The sequence below is a fragment of the Bubalus bubalis genome, chromosome X (assembly GCF_019923935.1).
Source record: "Bubalus bubalis isolate 160015118507 breed Murrah chromosome X, NDDB_SH_1, whole genome shotgun sequence".
NCBI lineage: Eukaryota > Metazoa > Chordata > Mammalia > Artiodactyla > Bovidae > Bubalus > Bubalus bubalis.
This window is the reverse complement of record NC_059181.1, coordinates 74,317,557-74,337,217: the sequence shown is the minus strand read 5'-3', so window position 1 is coordinate 74,337,217 and position 19,661 is coordinate 74,317,557. Positions and strand designations below refer to the sequence as shown.

At 38.5% G+C, this 19,661-nt stretch overlaps 1 protein-coding gene across 3 annotated transcripts in view; it reads left to right on the top strand.

Annotated features, from left to right (window-relative positions):
* HDX (highly divergent homeobox) overlaps nucleotides 1-19,661 on the top strand; it is a 220,823-nt gene that overhangs the window by 143,858 nt on the left and 57,304 nt on the right. The gene's annotated exons all lie outside the window — the stretch shown is intronic.

The window sequence follows — 19,661 nt, the reverse complement described above, 5'->3', positions numbered from 1 at the left end:
CAAAATTTCCCCATTTCCCCCATGTCCTCACCCTGGTACCTACCATTCTACTCTGCTTCTGTATATTTGATTTTTTTGATTCCACATATAAGTGAGATCATGCAGTATTTTTCTTCCTGTATTTGGCTTATTTAAGTTAGTATAATGCCCTTTAGGTTCATCCAAGCACTTGCAAATGGCAGGATTTTTAAAAGACTGGATAATATTCCATTGTATATATATGCCACAGTTTCTTTATCCATTCATCTGTCTATGGACACTTGCTTGCTTCCATACCTTGGCTACTGTGACTAATACTGCAATAAACATGTAAATGCAGATACCTCTTTGAGGTACTAATTTCATTTCTTTTGGATATATACCCAGAAGAGGGATTGTTGGATTTAAATTAAAAATTTAAATAAGAAAATCATTATTAATTTTTTAAGGAACTTTCATACTGTTTTTCATAATGGCTCTAACCCTTTTGTCACCAACATTCATTTTTTTGATTTTTAATGCTTCCACCTAAGCAGTCTCCCACATCATCATCACAAAAAGTAAAACTGATCTACCACAATAATGATCTCCCATGCTTAGAAAATATTTGCTATTACAACAATCCATAGATTATAGTACATGATTATTTTAATTTTTGGAATTTTAGTCAGTTTAAGTTAGAACATTGTAACGAAAAACAGTATGGCATAATGTGATAAACAACAGGCTAGTAGCTGGGCAACCTGGGTGCAAGTCTTTGATCTTCTACTAGCTGATTATGTGACTTCAGGCAAACTATTTAAATCATCAGGCCTTAGTTTTCTTATCCACAAAATAAGGGAGTTAGGCTAGATCATCTTTATAATACTTCTTCAGTTCAGTTCAATTCAGTCACTCAGTCGTGTCTGACTCTTTGCAACCCCATGAATCACAGCACGCCAGGCCTCCCTGTCCATCACCAACTCCCGGAGTTTACTCAAACTCATGGTTCATCGAGTCAGTGATCCCATCCAGCCATCTCATCCTCTGTCGTCCCCTTCTCCTCCTGCCCCCAATCCCTCCCAGCATCAGGATCTTTTCCAATGAGTCAACTCTTCGCATGGAGTGGCCAAAGTATTTGAGTTTCAGATTTAGTATCAGTCCTTCCAGTGAACACCCAGGACTGATCTCCTTTAGAATGGACTGGTTGGTTAATGCTTCTTAGTGTTTCCCTAAATAAGAATTCAAATAATAATATGTAATTATATCATTTGTCCATAAGAAGAATTGTTTGTTTGATTTCAAATACAGAAACAGTCCTCTTCTGACACCTTTATGAACACTTTTATTAAGGTTTAATTTACATAGAATAAAATTCATCCATTTCGAAAGTAGAATTCAATGGTTTGATTTAGTCTCTCAGTCATGTCCAACTCTTTGTGACCCCATGGACTGTAGCCCACCAGGCTCCTCTCTCCATGGGATTCTCCAGGCAAGAATTCTGGAGTGGGTTGCCATTTCCTTCTCCATGATTTTTAGTTAATTATATGCAGTTGTACAATCATTGCCATTTCTAAAATTGAATTTTAGAATAATCACTAAAATCCAATTGTGGAATATTTTTACCACTTCAAAAAACTAAAATCCAATTATATAATGTTTTCATCAGTTCAAAAAATTCTTGAGACCATTTTCAGTCAATATCCACTCCCACCTCAAAACCTAGGTAAAAACTGATCTGATTTCTGACTATATAAATTTGTATTTTCTGGGCATATCATATAAGTGGAATTATATAATATATAGTGGGTTTTCTTTTTGCATCTATGATAGAGAGAATTTTGCATTGGATTTTTTTAAATTCTATTGAACAGGATAGTAACACTATATTTTCTAATTTATTTTTACCTTCTAAGTTTGTTTATGGAGTTTCAACAGTCACAACTTTTGCTTGTAATTTTTCTGTTGTCAGATATACCAGCTTTTTTTCCTATATGGTTTGTGACCTTGGCGTCATGATTAAAAAAATCCTTCCTGTACTACAATTATGTAAACATACCCCATATATCCTTCTTGTTTCCTTATGGATTAATTTTTACTTGATATTTATCCCACCTAGAAATTGTTTTGCTTTAAGATGTGTGAAGAAAGTACCTAATTTTATTTTCCAAATGATTACCCAAATGCCCCTACAATATTTGTTGAATTGTCCAGCATGTTTCCAGTGAGTCTGTGTAGCTTTGAAAAGCAAAGATGACAGGAAAACAGCTCAACAGTCATCTTGTTTAGGCCACCTGCCACTTGGAGGATATAAATGTCAAAAGGAAGCAGATGTTATGTGTGCAGACTGATGCATTTACCTGTGTGCTGGATAGGTGCCCTATCTCTATCCTACCATTTGAAGGAAATTCCAAAGTTGAATAATCAAGTGACTAGCAAAAGAGTTCCAGAAAAAGAATTTCTCTTCTAACTAGTACAGTGCTTCTTAGATAGCCATGTCTCCAAGACCCATGTCTCCAAATTGAGCAGGTGTTACACTTCCTCACAGCCTGATGGTCTGACAGCAATCATTGGAGTATTGCAGAGATAATTTTAACATACAATTTATACCAAATAAATATGAAGATTGAAGAGAGGATGGGACTATGAGAACTGAGAAGCAGATATCCTGAGACCCGGCTCAGACACAGATTTTCTAATGTCTCCTTCTGTCAGCACCCAGTCCTACCTTATTGAAGACAGTGTTTCTGACCATTTTTGGACTATATCCTGCTATCTGTTCCCTCAGGAAACAGGATACTGAAGAAAGAGAAATTAACAATGAAGAGTAAGATATAACAGGTGAGAAGAATATCATTTAATAAAGAGATCAAGCCCTGAGCCTTTGGAGTGGAAGCACTGACTCCAAGACCCTAAACTACAAGAGAACTAACCCTAGGGAGTATCAAAGAGTGAGAATCCACACAAAGGAAACCACTTTAATAAAAGACTCAGCATCATCCAACCACCAGTAGTACTCTGTGCTGGACACCTCATCTAAACAACAAACAAAACAAAAATACAAACCCAATAATCAGCAGACAAGATTACCACCTCACTCGGCCTTGCCCATCAGAGGAAAAACAAACAAACAAACAAAAACTCAGCAAAAATCTTACTCTATAAGAAGCATACACAGACCACTGGGCCAACCTTAGGAGGGCAGAAACCAAAAGGAAGAAAGAATTCAACCTTGCAGCCTGGGAAAAGGAGACCTCAAACACAATAAGTTAAAAAAGAAAGAAAGAAAGAAAGAAAATTCAGAGAAACACTACACAAATTAAGAAACAAGCTAGGAACACAGAAGTCAAAATAAATGAAGAGAAAAAGTGAAAGTGAAGTCAATCAGTCATGTCCGACTCTTTGCGGACCCCATGGACTGTAGCCTACCAGACTCCTCCATCCGTGGGATTCTCCAGGCAAGAATAGTGGAGTGGGTTGCCACTTATTTCTCCAGGAGATCTTCCCAACCCAGGGATCTAACCTGGATCTCCCACATTGCAGGCAGACGCTTTACCATCTGAGCCACCAGGGAAGCTCTAATAATAAATGAAGAGGAAATAGGAAAATTACCTGAAAAAGAATTCAGAATAATGATAGTAAAGATGATCAAAAACTTTGAAAACAAAATGAAGAAAATGCAAGAATCAATTAACAAAAACCTAGAAGAATTAAACAATAAACATGCAGAAACAAACAACATAATTATCAAAATTAAAAATACTCTAAAAGGAATCAATAGCAGAATATCTGAAACAGAAGAACAAATCAGTGAGGTGGAAGATAAAATTGTGGAAATAACTACTGAAGAGCAGAATAAAGTAAAAGAATGAAAAGAACTCAGGATAGTCTCAGAGAACTCTGGGACAATAGCAAACACACCAACATTTGAATTATAGGGGTCTCAGAAGAAGAAGAAGAAAAAAGAAAGGGTATGAGAAAATTTTTGAAAAGATTATAGTAGAAAATTTCCCCAACATGGAAAAGGAAATAGCCAATCAAGTCCAAGAGGCACAAAGAGTCCCATACAGGATAAACCCAAGGAGAAACACGCCAAGGCACATATTAATCAAACTAATAAAGACTAAACACAAACAAAGAATATTAAGAGCAGTAAGGGAAAAGCAACAAGTAACATACAAGGGAAATCCCATACATTTAAGAGCTGATCTTTCAACAGAAACTCCACAGGCCAGAAGGGAATGGCAGGATATATTTAAAATACTGAAAGGGGAACATCTCCAACCAAGATTATTGTACCAGCAAGTGTCTAATTCAATACTGATGGAGAAATAAAAAAGCTTTTCTGACAAGAAAAAGTTAAGAGAATTCAGTACCACCAAACCAGCTTTACAACAAATGTTAAAGGGACTTATGTAGTCAAGAAATAGAAGAGAAGAAAAAAGATCTACAAAATCAACCCCAGACAATTAAGAAAATGGCAATAGGAACATATATATCAAGAATTACTTTAAATGTAAATGGTTTAAATGCTCCAGTTGAAAGACACAGACTGGCTAGTATATAAAAACAAGAAACATATATGTGCTGTCTACAAGGAAACCCACTTTAGACCTTAAGACACATATAAACAGAAAGTGAGAGGATGGAAAAATATATTCTATGCAAATGGGAAGCAAAAGAAAGCTCGAGTAGCAATTCTCATATAAGACAAAATAGACCTTATTTTTTTTCTTTTTTTTTTCTTTCTTTTCTTTTTTATTTCTTATTACTTTACAATATTGTATTGGTTTTGACATACATCCACATGAATTCACCACGGGTGTACACATGTTCCCCATCATGATCCCCCTCCCACCTCCCTCCCCATACCATCCCTCTGGGTCATCCCAGTGCACCAGCCCCGAGCATCCTGAATCCTGAATCAAACCTGGACTGGCGATTTGTTTCTTATATGATATTATACATGTTTCAATGCCATTCTCCCAAATCATCCCACCCTCTCCCTCTCCCACAGAGTACAAAAGTCTGTTCTATACATCTGTGTCTCTTTTGCTGTCTCACATACAGGGTTATCATTACCATCTTTCTAAATTCCATATATATGCGTTAGTATACTGTATTGGTGTTTTTCTTTCTGGCTTACTTCACTCTGTATAATAGGCTCCAGTTTCATCCACCTCATTAGAACTGATTCAAATGTATTCTTTTTAATGGCTGAGTAATACTCCATTGTGTATATGTACCATTGCTTTTCTATCCATTCATCTGCTGATCGACATCTAGGTTGCTTCCATGTCCTGGCTATTATAAACAGTGCTACGATGAACATTGGGTTACATGTGTCTCTTTCAATTCTGGTTTCCTCAGTGTGTATGCCCAGCAGTGGGATTGCTGGGTGATAAGGCAGTTCTATTTCCAGTTTTTTAAGGAATCTCCACCCTGTTCTCCATAGTGGCTGTACTAGTTTGCATTCGCACCAACAGTGTAAGAGGGTTCCCTTTTCTCCACACCCTCTCCAGCATTTATGGCTTGTAGACTTTTGGATCGCAGCCATTCTGACTGGAGTGAAATGGTACCTCATTGTGGTTTTCATTTGCATTTCTCTGATAATGAGTGATGTTGAGCATCTTTTCATGTGTTTGTTAGCCATCTGTATGTCTTCTTTGGAGAAATGTCTGTTTAGCTCTTTGTCCCATTTTTTGATTGGGTCGTTTTCTCTGGAATTGAGCTGTAGGAGTTGCTTGTATATTTTTGAGATTAGTTGTTTGTCAGTTGCTTCTTTTGCTATTATTTTCTCCCATTCTGAAGGCTGTCTTTTCACCTTGCTTATTTCCTTTGTTGTGCAGAGGCTTTTATTTTTAATTAGGTCCCATTTGTTTTTTTGTTTTGTTTTGTTTTGTTTTTGCTTTAATTTCCAATATTCTGGGAGGTAGTTCATAGAGGATCCTGCTGTGATGTATGTCTGAGACTGTTTTGCCTATACTCTCCTCTAGGAGTTTTATAGTTTCTGGTCTTATGTTTAGATCTTTAATCCATTTTGAGTTTATTTTTGTGCCTGGAGAAGGCACTGGCACCCACTCCATTACTCTTGCCTGGAAAATCCCATGGATGGAGGAGCCTGGTAGGCTGTAGTCCATCGGGTCGCTAAGAGTTGGACACGACTGAGTGACTTCCCTTTCACTTTTCACTTTCATGCATTGGAGAAGGAAATGGCAACCCATTCCAGTGTTCTTGCCTGGAGAATCCCAGGGATGGGGGAGCCTGGTGGGCTTCCGTCTATGGGGTCGCACAGAGTCGGACACGACTGAAGCAACTTAGCAGTAGCAGTAGCAGTATAGTGTTAGAAAATGTTCTAGTTTCATTCTTTTACAAGTGGTTGACCAGTTTCCCCAACACCACTTGTTAAAAAGATTGTCTTTTCTCCATTATATATTCTTGCTTCCTTTGTCAAAGATAAGGTGTCCATAGGTGTGTGGATTTATCTCTGGGCTTTCTACTTTTTTCCACTGATCTATACTTCTGTCTTTCTGCCAGTACCATACTATCTTGATGACTGTGGCTTTGTAGTAGAATCTTAAGTCAGGCAGGTTGATTCCTCCAGTTCCATTCTTCTTTCTCAAGATTGCTTTGGCTAGTCGAGGATTTTTGCATTTCCATACAAATTGTGAAATTATTTGCTCTAGCTCTGTGAAAATACCGTTGGTAGCTTGATAGGAATTGCTTTGAATCTATAGATTGCTTTGGGTAGTATATTCATTTTCACTATATTGATTCTTATGATCCATGAATGTGGTATATTTCTCCATCTATTAGTGTCCTCCTTGATTCCTTTCACCAGTGTTTTGTAGTTTTCTATGTATAGGTCAAGTAGGCCTTAGAAAGCATCACTATGAACAAAGCTAGTGGAGTTGATGGAATTCCAGTTGAGCTATACCAAATCCTGAAAGATGATGCTGTGAAAGTGCTGCAATCAATATGCCAACAAATTTGGAAAACTCAGCAGTGGCCACAGGACTGGAAAAAGTCACATTCATTCCAATACCAAAGAAAGGCAATGCCAAAGAATGCTCAAACTACTGCACAATTGCACTCATCTCACTCGCTAGTAAAGTAATGCTCAAAATTCTCCAAGCCAGGCTTCAGCAATATGTGAAGCGTGAACTTCCTGATGTTCAAGTTGGTTTTAGAAAAGGCAGAGGAACCAGAGATCAAATTGCCAACATCTGCTGGATCATGGAAAAAGCAACAGAGTTCCAGAAAAGCATCTATTTCTGCTTTATTGACTATGCCAAAGCCTTTGACTGTGTGGATCATAATAAACTGTGGAATATTCTTCAAGAGATGTGAATACCAGACCGCCTGACCTGCCTCTTGAGAAACCTGTATGCAGGTCAGGAAGCAACAGTTAGAACTGGACATGAAACAACAGACTGGATACAAATAGGAAAAGGAGTTCGTCAAGGCTGTATATTGTCACCCTGTTTATTTAACTTATATGCAGAGTACATCATGAGAAACGCTGGACTGGAAGAAACACAAGCTGGAATCAAGATTGCCAGGAGAAATCTCAAGAACCTCAGATATGCAGATGACACCACCCTTATGGCAGAAAGTGAAGAGGAACTCAAAAGCCTCTTGATGAAAGTGAAAGTGGAGAGTGAAAAAGTTGGCTTAAAACTCAACATTCAGAAAACGAAGATCATGGCATCCGGTCCCATCACTTCATGGGAAATAGATGGGGAAACAGTGGAAACAGTGTCAGACTTCATTTTTCTGGGCTCCAAAATCATTGCAGATGGTGACTACAGCCATGAAATTAAAAGACGTTTACTCCTTGGAAGGAAAGTTATGACCAACCTAGATAGCATATTCAAAAGCAGAGACATTACTTTGCCAACAAAGGTTTGTCTAGTCAAGGCTATGGTTTTTCCTGTGGTTATGTATGGATGTGAGAGTTGGACTGTGAAGAAGGCTGAGCGCCAAAGAATTGATGCTTTTGAACTGTGGTGTTGGAGAAGACTCTTGAGAGTCCCTTGGACTGCAAGGAGATCCAACCAGTCCATTCTGAAGGAGATCAGCCCTGGGATCTCTTTGGAAGGACTGATGCTAAAGCTGAAACTCCAGTACTTTGGCCACCTCATGCGAAGAGTTGACTCATTGGAAAAGATTCTGATGCTGGGAGGGATTGGGGGCAGGAGGAGAAGGGGACAACAGAGGATGAGATGGCTGGATGGCATCACTGACTCGATGGATGTGAGTCTCAGTGAACTCCGGGAGTTGGTGATGGACAGGGAGGCCTGGCGTGCTGCGATTCATGGGGTCGCTAAGAGTCGGACATGACTGAGCCACTGATGTGATCTGATCTGATCTGATGTATAGGTCTTTAGTTTCTCTAGGTAGATATATTCTTAAGTATTGTATTCTTTTCGTTGCAATGGTGGATGGAATTGTTTCTTTAATTCCAGTTTCTATTTTCTCATTATTAGTGTATAGGAATGCAAGAGATTTCTGTGTGTTGAATTTGTATTCTGCAACTTTACTATATTAATTGATTAGCTCTAGTAATTTTTTGGTGGGGTCTTTAGGGTTTTCTGTGTAGAGAATCATGTCATCTGCAAACAGTGAGAGTTTTTCTTCTTTTCCAATTTGGATTCCTTTAATTTATTTTTCTACTCTGATTGCTGTGGCCAAAACTTCCAAAACTATGTTGAATAGTAATGGTGAAAGTCTGAATTTAGCAATAAGGAGTTCATGATCTGAGCCACAGTCAGCTCTTGGTCTTGTTTTTGTTGAATGTAAAGAGCTTCTCCATCATGAACTCCTTATTGCCAAATTCACACTTAAATTAAAGAAAGTAGTAGGGAAAACCTCTAGACCATTCAGGTATGACCTAAATCAAATCCCTTATGATTCTACAGTGGAAGTGAGAAATAGATTTAAGGGACTGGGTCTAATGGACAGAGTGCCTGAAGAATTATGGACAGAGGGCCATAACATTGAACAGGAGACAGGGATCAAGACATTCCCCATGGATAAGAAATGCAAAAAAGCAAAATGGCTGTCTGAGTAGGCCTTACAAATAGCTGTGAAAAGAAGAGAAGTGAAAAGCAAAGGAGAAAACGAAAGATATAAGCATCTGAATGCAGAGTTCCAAAGAATAGCAAGAACAGATAAGAAAGCCTTCTTCAGTGATCAATGCAAAGAAATAGAGGAAAACAACGGAATGGGAAAGACTAGAGATCTCTTCAAGAAAATTAGAGATACCAAGGGAACATTTCATGCAAAGATAGGCTTGATAAAGGACAGAAATGGTAAGGACCTAACAGAAGCAGAAGATATTAAGAAGAGGTGGCAGGAATACACCGAAGAACTGTACAAAAAAGATCTTCATGACCAAGATAATCACGATGGTGTGATCACTGACCTAAAGCCAGCCATCCTGCAATGTGAAGTCAAGTGGGCCTTAGAAAGCATCACTATGAACAAAGCTAGTGGAGGTCATGGAATTCCAGTTGAGCTACTTCAAATCCTGAAAGATGATGCTGTGAAAGCGCCGCACTCAATATGCCAGCAAATTTGGAAAACTGCATTGGCCACAGGACTGGAAAAGGTCAGTTTTCATTCCAATCCCAAAGAAAGGCAATGCCAAAGAATGGTCAAACTACGGCACAATTGCGCTCATCTCACATGCTAGTAAATAATGCTCAAAATTCTCCAAGCCAGGCTTCAGCAATACGTGAACCGTGAAGTTCCAGATGTTCAAGCTGGTTTTAGAAAAGGCAGAGGAACAAGAGATCAAACTGACAACATCCACTGGATCATTGAAAAAGCAAGAGAGTTCCAGAAAAACATCTATTTCTGCTTTATTGACTATGCCAAAACCTTTGACTGTGTGGATCAAAATCAACTGTGGAAGATTCTGAAAGAGATGGGAATACCAGACCACCTGATCTGCCTCTTGAGAAACCTGTATGCAGGTCAGGAAGCAACAGTTAGAACTGGACATGGAACAACAGACTGGTTACAAATAGGAAAAGGAGTTCGTCAAGGCTGTATATTGTCACCCTGCTTATTTAACTTCTATGCAGAGTACATCATTAGAAACGCTGGGCTGCAAGAAGCACAAGCTGGAATCAAGATTGCCGGGAGAAATCTCAATAACCTCAGATATGCAGATGACACCACCCTTATGGCAGAAAGGTAAGAGGAACTCAAAAGCCTCTTGATGAAAGTGAAAGTGGAGAGTGAAAATGTTGGCTTAAAGCTCAACATTCAGAACACGAAGATCATGGCATTTGGTCACATCACTTTATGGGAAATAGATGGGGAAACAGTGGAAACAGTGTCAGATTTATTTTGGGGGGGGCTCCAAAGTCACTGCAGGTGGTGACTGCAGCCATGAAATTAAAAGATGCTTACACCTTCGAAGAAAAGTTATGACCAACCTAGATAGCATATTCAAAAGCAGAGACATTGCCAACAAAGGTCCATCTAGTCTAGGCTATGGTTTCTCCAGTGGTCATGTATGGATGTGAGACTTGGACTGTGAAGAAAGCTGAGCGCTGAAGAGTTGATGCTTTTGAATTGCGGTGTTGGAGAAGACTCTTGAGAATCCCTTGGACTGCAAGGAGATCCAACCAGATCATTCTGAAGGAGATCAGCCCTGGAATGTCTTTGGAATAAATGATGCTAAAGTTGAAACTCCAGTACTTTGGCCACCTCATGCGAAGTGTTGACTCATTGGAAGACTCTGATGCTGAGAGGGATTGGGGCCAGGAAGAGAATGGGATGACAGAGGATGAGATGGCTGGATGGCATCACTCACTTGATGGACTTGAGTCTGAGTGAACTCCGGGAGTTGGTGATGGACATGGAGGCTTGGCATGCTGCGATTCATGGGGTCCCAAAGAGTCGGACACGACTGAGGGACTGAACTGAACTGAACTGAACTGAATGGTGAAAGTGGGCACCCTTGTCTTGTTCCTGACTTTAGGGGAAATGCTTTCAATTTTTCACCATTGAGGATAATGTTTGCTGTGGGTTTGTCATATATAGCTTTTATTGTGTTGAGGTATGTTCCTTCTATTCCTGCTTTCTGGAGAGTTTTTATCATAAATGGATGTTGAATTTTGTCAAAGGCTTTATTTGCATCTATTGAGATAATCATATGGCTTTTATTTTTCAATTTGTTAATGTGGTGTATTGCATTGATTGATTTGTGGATATTGAAGAATCCTTGTATCCCTGGGATAAAGCCCACTTGGTCGTGGTGTATGATCATTTCAATGTGTTGTTGGATTCTGATTGCTAGAATTTTGTTAGGGATTTTTTTCATCTATGTTCATCAGTGATATTGGCCTCCAGTTTTCTTTTTTCGTGGCATCTTTGTCAGGTTTTGCTATTAGGGTGATGATGGCCTCATAGAATGAGTTTGGAAGTTCACCTTCCTCTGCAGTTTTCTGGAAGAGTTTGAGTAGGATAGGTGTTAGCTCTTCTCTAAATTTTTTGGTAGAATTCAGCTTTGAAGCCGTCTGGACCTGGGGTTTTGTTTGCTGGAAGATTTCTGATTACAGTTTCAATTTCCGTGCTTGTGATGTGTCTGTTAAGATTTTCTATTTCTTCCTGGTTCACTTTTGGAAAGTTGCACTTTTGTAAGAATTTGTCCATTTCTTCCAAGTTGTCCATTTTATTGGCATATAATTGCTGATAGTAGTCTCTTATGATCCTCTGTATTTCTGTGTTGTCTGTTGTGATCTCTCCATTTTCATTTATAATTTTATTGATTTAATTTTTCTCCTTTTGTTTCTTGATGAGTCTGGCTAATGGTTTGTCAATTTTATTTATCTTTTCAAAGAACCAGCTTTTGGCTTCGTGGATTTTTTCTATGGTCTCTTTTGTTTCTTTTGCATTTATTTCTGCCCTAATTTTTAAGATTTCTTTCCTTCTGCTAACCCTGGGGTTCTTCATTTCTTCCTTTTCTAGTTCCTTTAGGTGTAGAGTTAGGTTATTTATTTGACTTTTTTCTTGTTTCTTGAGGTATGCCTGTATTGCTATGAACTTTCCCCTTAGCACTGTTTTTACAGTGTCCCACAGGTTTTGGGTTGTTGTGGTTTCATTTTCATTCATTTATATGCACATTTTGATTTATTTTTTGATTTCTTCTGTGATTTGTTGGTTATTCAGCAGCGTGTTGTTCAGCCTCCATATGTTAGAATTTTTAATAGTTTTCCTCTTGTAATTGAGATCTAATCTTACTGCATAGTGGTCAGAAAAGATGCTTGGAATGATTTCAATTTTTTTTTAAAATTTACCAAGGCTAGATTTATGGCCCAGGATGTGATCTGTCCTGGAGAAGGTTCCATGTGCGCTTGAGAAAAAAGTGAAATTCATTGTTTGGGGGTGAAATGTCCTACAGATATCAATTAGGTATAACTGGTCTATTGTATCATTTAAAGTTTGTGTTTCCTTGTTAATTTTCTGTTTCATTGATCTATCCATAGGTGTGAGTGGGGTATTAATGTCTCTCACTATTATTGTGTTATTCTTAATTTCCCCTTTCATACTTGTTAGCATTTGTCTTACATATTGTGGTGCTCCTATGTTGGGTGCATGTGAAGTTGCTCAGTCATGTCTGACTCTTTGTGACCCCATGGACTATAGCCTACCATGCTCCTCCATCCATGGGATTTTTCAGGCAAGAGTACTGGAGTGGGTTGCCATTTCCTTCTCCAGGGGATCTTCCAGACCCAGGGATCGAACCTGGGTCTCCTGCATTGTAAGCAGATGCTTTACCATCTCCGCCATCAGTTGGGTGCATATATATTTATAATTGTTATATCTTCTTGGATTGATCCTTTGATCATTATGTAGTATCCTTCTTTGTCTCTTTTCACAGCCTTTGTTTTAAAGTCTATTTTATCTGATATGAGTATTGCTACTCCTGGTTTCTTTTGGTCTCTATTTGCGTGGAATATCTTTTTCCAGCCCTTCACTTTCAGTCTGTACGTGCCCTCTCTTTTGAGGTGGATCTCTTGTAGACAACATATATAAGGGTCTTATTTTTTAATCCATTCAGCCAGTCTTTGTCTTTTGGTTGGGGCATTCAACCCATTTACGTTTAAGGTAATTATTGATAAGTATGATCCTGTTGCCATTTATTTTTTGTTTCGGTTTTGAGTTTATACACCCTTTTTGTGTTTCCTGTCTAGAGAAGATCCTTTAGCATTTGTTTCAGAGCTGGTTTGGGGGTGCTGAATTCTCTAAGCTTTTGTTGTCTGTAAAGCTTTTGCTTTCTCCTTCATATTTGAATGAGATCCTTGCTGGGTACAGTAATCTGGGCTGTAGGTTATTTTCTTCATCATTTTAAATATGTCTTGCCATTCCCTCCTGGCCTGAAGAGTTTCTATTGAAAAATCAGCTGTTATCCTTAATGGGAATCCACTTGTGTGTTATTTGTTGTTTTTCCCTTGCTGCTTTTAATATTTGTTCTTTGTGTTTGATCTTTGTTAATTTGATTAATATGTGTCTTGGGGTGTTTCGCCTTGGGTTTATCCTGTTTGGGACTCTCTGGGTTTCTTGGACTTGGGTGATTATTTCTTTCCCCATTTTAGGGAAGTTTTCAACGATTATCTCCTCAAGTATTTTCTCATGGTCTTTCTGTCTTCTTCTGGGACTCCTATGATTCGAATGTTGGGGCATTTAATATTGTCCTGGAGTTCTCTGAGATTTTCCTCATTTCTTTTAATTCGTTTTTCTTTTTTCCTCTCTGATTCATTTATTTCTACCATTCTATCTTCTACTTCACTAATCCTATCTTCTGCCTCTGTTATTCTACTATTTGTTGCCTCCAGAGTGTTTTTGATCTCATTTATTGCATTATTCATTATATATTGCCTCTTTTTTATTTCTTCTAGGTCCTTGTTAAACCTTTCTTGCATCTTCTCAATCCTTGTCTCCAGGCTGTTTATCTGTGATTCCATTTTGATTTCAAGATTTTGGATCATTTTCACTATCATTATTCAGAATTCTTTATGAGGTAATTCCCTATCTCTTCCTCTTTTGTTTGGTTTGGTGGGCATTTATCCTGTTCCTTTACCTGCTGGGTATTCCTCTGTCTCTTCATCTTGTTTATATTGCTGAGTTTGGGGTACCCTTTCTGTATTCTGGCAGTTTGTGGAGTTCTCCTTATTGTGGAGTTTCCTCACTGTGGGTGGGGTTGTAAGGGTGGCTTGTCAAGGTTTCCTGGTTAGGGAAGCTTATGTCGGTGCTCTGGTGGGTGGAGCTGGATTTCCTCTCTGGAGTGCAATGAACTGTCCAGTAGTGAGTTATGAGATGTCAATGGCTTTGGAGTAACTTTGGGCAGCATGTATATCGAAGGTCGGGGCTGTGTTCCTGTGTTGCTGGAGAATTTGCGTGGTATGTCTTGCTCTGGAACTTGTTGGCCCTTGTGTTGTGCTTGGTTTCAGTGTAGGTATGAAGGCGTTTTATGAGCCCTTGTTGATTAATGTTCCCTGGAGTCAGGAGTTCTCTGGTGTTCTCAGGATTTGGACTTAAGCCTCCGGCTTCTGGTTTTCAGTCTTATTTTTTCAGTAGTCTCAAGACTTCTCCATCTCCTTTCAAAGACAATGGGCTGCTTTTCTGGGTGCCTGATGTCCTCTGCTCCCATTCAGAAGTTGTTTTGTGGAATTTACTCAGCGTTTAAATGTTCTTTTGATGAATTTGTGGGGAAGAGAGTGATCTCCCCGTCCTATTACTCCGCCATCTTTGCAGGCAGCCAAAATAGACCTTAAAATAAAGAATATTACAAGAGATGAGGAAGGACACTACATAATTATCCAGGGATCAATCCAAGAGAAAGACATAACAATTGTAAATATATATGCACCCAACACAGAAGCACCTCAATACATAAGACAAACACTAACAGAAATAAAAGGAAAAGTTGACAGTAACAAAATAATATTAGGAGACTTTAACACCCATTCACACCCATGGACAGATCATCAAAACAGGAAATGAATAAGGGAACACAAGTCTTAAATTGTACATTAGATGAGATGTATCTCATGGATATCTTCAGGACATTCCATCCAAATGCAGAAGAATACACCTTCTTCTCAAGTGCACATGGAACAATCTCCAGGATAGACCACATCCTCGGTCACAAATCAAACCTCAGTAAATTTAAGAAAATTGAAATCATATCAAGCATCTTCTCTGACCACAAGGCTATGAGACTAAATGTCATTTACAAGAAACAAACAGTAAGAAACAAACACATGGAGATTAAACAATATATTTCCAAATAACCAACAGGTAACTGAAGAAATTAAAAGGGAAATAAAAAATGTTCTAGAAACAAATGACAATGAAAACATGACAACTCAAAACCTATGGTATACAGGAAAAGCAGTTCTAATGGGGAAGTTTATAGCAGTACAATCCTACCTTAAGTAATGAGAAAAACATCAAATAGACAACATAACTTTACACCTAAAACCACTGGAAAAAGAACAAAAAATCTCCAAAATTATTAGAAGGAAAGAAATCATAAGGATCTGAGCAGAAATAAATGAAAAAGAAATGAAAGAAACAGTAGTAAAGATTAATAAAATTAAAAGCTGGCTCTTTGAGAAGATAAACAAAATTGACAAACCCTTAGCCAGACTCATCAAGAAAAAAGAGAAGAATCAAATCAATGAAATCAGAAATGAAAAAGAAGAGGTTACAGCAGACAATGCAGAAACACAAAGGATTATAAGAGACTATTATGAACAACTGCATGGCAATAAAATGGATAACCTGGAAGGAATGGACAGATTCTTAGAAAATTTCAATCTTCCATGACTGAACCAGGAAGAAAGAGAAATTATGAACAACACAATTACAAGCACTGAAATTGAAGCTGTGATCAAAAATCTCCCAAAAAAATGAAAGCCCAGGATCAGATTGCTTCACAGGAGAATTCTATCAAACATTTAGAGAAGAGCTCGTGCCTACCGTTCTAAAACTCTTTCAAAAACTTGCAGAGGAAAGAAAACTTCCAAACTCATTCTATGAGGCCACCATCATCCTGATACCAAAACCAGACAAAGACAACACGAAAAACGTAAACTACAGGCCAGTATCACTGATGACCATAGATGAAAAAAATCCTCAAGAAAATTTTAGCAAACAGAATTCAGCAACACATCAAAAAGCTCATACACCATAATCAAGTTGGGTTTATTCCAGGGATGAAATGATTCTTCAATATACAGGAATCGGTAAATATGATGAACCATATTAATAAATTGAAAGGTAAAAACCATCAGATAATCTCAATAGATGCAGAAAAAGTCTTTGACAAAATTCAGCATTCATTTATGATTAAAACTCTTAAAAAAATGTTCATAGAAGGAACCTACCTCAACACAGTAAAGGCCATATATGATAAGCCCATAGCAAATATTATCTCAGTGGTGAAAAACTGAAAGCATCCCCCCTAAGATCAGGAACAAGACAAGAGTGTCAACTATCATCACTATTATTCAACGGAGTTCTAGAAGTTCTGGCTACAACAATCAGAGAAGAAAAAGAAATAAAGGAATCCAGATTGGAAAAGAAGTAAACCTTTCACTGTTGGCAGATGACATGACACTGTATGTAGAAAACCCTAAAGACAGTATCAGAAAATTACTAGAGCTGATCAGTGAACTCAGCAAAGTTGAAAGAGCAATATATTATATATATTGCTCTTTATATATATACAAAAGCAATACACATAAATCAGTTGCATTTTTATCTCAGTTCAGTTCAGTTGCTCAGTCGTGTCCAACTCTTTGCAACCTCATGAATTGCAACACGCCAGGCCTCCCTATCCATCACCAACTCACGGAGTTCACTGAGACTCACGTCCATCTAGTCAGTGATGCCATCCAGCCATCTCATCCTCTGTCGTCCCCTTCTCCTCCTGCCCCCAATCCCTCCCAGCATCAGAGTCTTTTCCAATGAGTCAACTCTTCGCATGAGGTAGCCAAAGTACTGGAGTTTCAGCTTTAGCATCATTCCTTCCAAAGAAATCCCAGGGCTGATCTCCTTCAGAATGGACTGGTTGGATCTCCTTGCAGTCCAAGGGACTCTCAAGAGTCTTCTCCAACACCACAGTTCAAAAGCATCAATTCTTCGGCACTCAGCTTTCTTCAGAGTCCAACTCTCACATCCATACATGACCACAGGAAAAACCATAGCCTTGACTAGACAAACCTTTGTTGGCAAAGTAATGTCTCTGCTTTTGAATATGCTATCAAGGTTGGTCATAACTTTCCTTCCAAGGAGTAAGCATCTTTTAATTTCATGGCTGCAGTCACCATCTGCAGTGATTTTGGAGCCCCAAAAAATGAAGTCTGACACTGTTTCCACTGTTTCCCCATCTATTTCCCATGAAGTGATGGGACCAGATGCCACTATCTTCGTTTTCTGAATGTATCCTGAGGAAACAAAAATTGAAAAAGGACACATGTATCCCATTGTTCACTGCAGCACTATTTACAGTAGCTAGAATATGGGAGCAACTTAGATGTTCATCTACAGATGAATGGATAAAGAAGTTGTGGTACATATACACAATGGAATATTACTCAGCCATAAAAAGGAACACATTTGAGTCGGTTCTAATGAGGTGGGTGAACCTAGAACCTATTATACAGAGTGAAGTAAGTCAGAAAGAGAAAGGTAAATATCATATTATAATGCATGTATACAGAATCTAGAAAAATGGTAGTGAAAAGTTAATTTACAGAGCAGCTTTGTGGAAACAGGCATAGAGAATAGACTTATGGACATGGGGAGAGGGGAGAAGAGGGTGAGATGTTTGGAAAGAGTAACATTACCGTAAGTAAAATATATAGCCAATGGAAATTTGCTGTATGGTTCAGAAAACTCAAACAGGGGCTCTGTATCAACCTAGAGGGATAGGATGGGAGGAAGATGGAAAGGACATTCAAAAGGAAGGGGATATATATATATACCTATGACTGATTCATGTTGAGGTTTGACAGAAAACAACAAAATTCTGTTAAGCAATTGTCCTTCATTAAAAAAATGAATTAATTTTTAAAAAGATAATAGATAATACACATTCATGTATATATACATACAGAGGTAATTAAATTCTGGTTTTCCTGTTGTGTTACATTGATATGATTGTTTATAATTATAGTTTTATAAAATACCTTAAGATCTACCAGGCTTTCATTCTTAGCTCTTGTAGCACACTGTTTCTTCTAGGTAAAATTAGTTCATACTTTACCCAATCGCCCTCCCCAAACTCCTTTAAGATTTGTGTTGGTAATACACTAAATGGATAATGTAGAAAGATGAATGCAGTTTTGCATGTGCTGAGTTTTAGATGATGCAGGACATCCATGTTGGGCTGTCCAGCAGAGTCTTGGATAATATGGTCCTGGAGATCAGAAGAAGGGGTAAAATATGAGAAAAAATATTGGAGTCACCCACATCGAGGACAAAAAAAAGTCTAGCCATAGAAATAGGTGATAAAATAAAAAACAAGGAAGAAGATGGACAAGGACAGTGTGTTGAAAAATACCCAGATTTCTGAAGGAGAAAGGAGAACCATTGAAAGAACTTTCAGATATAAGAGAATCAGAATAGTACTTTATTGTTAAAACCAAGGACAAAAAATATTTCAGAAAGAAGAGGTGTGTTTATCTCAACCGTCTCTTAGAAGTGAGTAAAAAATTCCTCTTATATTGTTGTTCAGTCACTAAGTCATGTCTGACTTCTTGTGACCCCATGGACTGTAGCATGCCAGGCTTCCCTGTCCTTCACTGTCCCCCAGAGCTTTCACAAACTCATATACATTGAGTCAGTGATGCCATCCAACCATCTTATCCTCTGTCATTCCTTTCTCCTCATGTCCTCAATGTTTCTAAGCAGCAGGGTCTTTTTTCCAGTGAATGGGCTCTTCACACCATGTGGCCAACCTATTGGAGCTTCAGCTTGAGCATCAGTCCTTCCAATTAATATTCAAGGCTGCTTTCCTCTAGAATTGACTGGTTTGATCTCGTTTGCAGTTCAAGGGACTCTCAAGAGTCTTCTCCAGCACCACAGTTCAAAAGCATCAATTCTTCGCTGCTCTGCTTTCTTTATGGCCCAACTCACAACTCATATGACTACTGAAAAAACCATAGCTTTAACTGTATGGACATTTCTTGGTATAGCTTTGACTGTACGGACCTTTGTACAGGCTTCCCTCATAACTCAGTTGTTAAAGAAGCGGCCTGCAATGCTGGAGACCCCACTTCAATTCCTGGGTAAAGAAGAGCCACTGGAGAAGAGATAGGCTACCCACTCCAGTATTCTTGGATTTCTCTTGTGGCTCAGCTGGTAAAGAATCCGCTTGCAATGTAGAAACCTAGGTTTGATCCCTGGTTTGGGAAGATCCCCTGGAGAAGGGAAAGGCTACCCACTTCACTATTCTAGCCTGGAGAATTCCATGGACTGTATAGTCCATGGGGCTGCAAAGAGTTGGACACGACTGAGTGACTTTCACTTTCACCTTTCTGGGCAAAGTGATGTCTCTGCTTTTTAATATGCTGTCTAAGTTTGTCATAGTTTTTTTCCAAGGAGCAAATGTCTTTTAATTTCATGGCTGCAGTCATGGTCTTCAGTGATTTTGGACTTCAAGAAATTAAAATCTG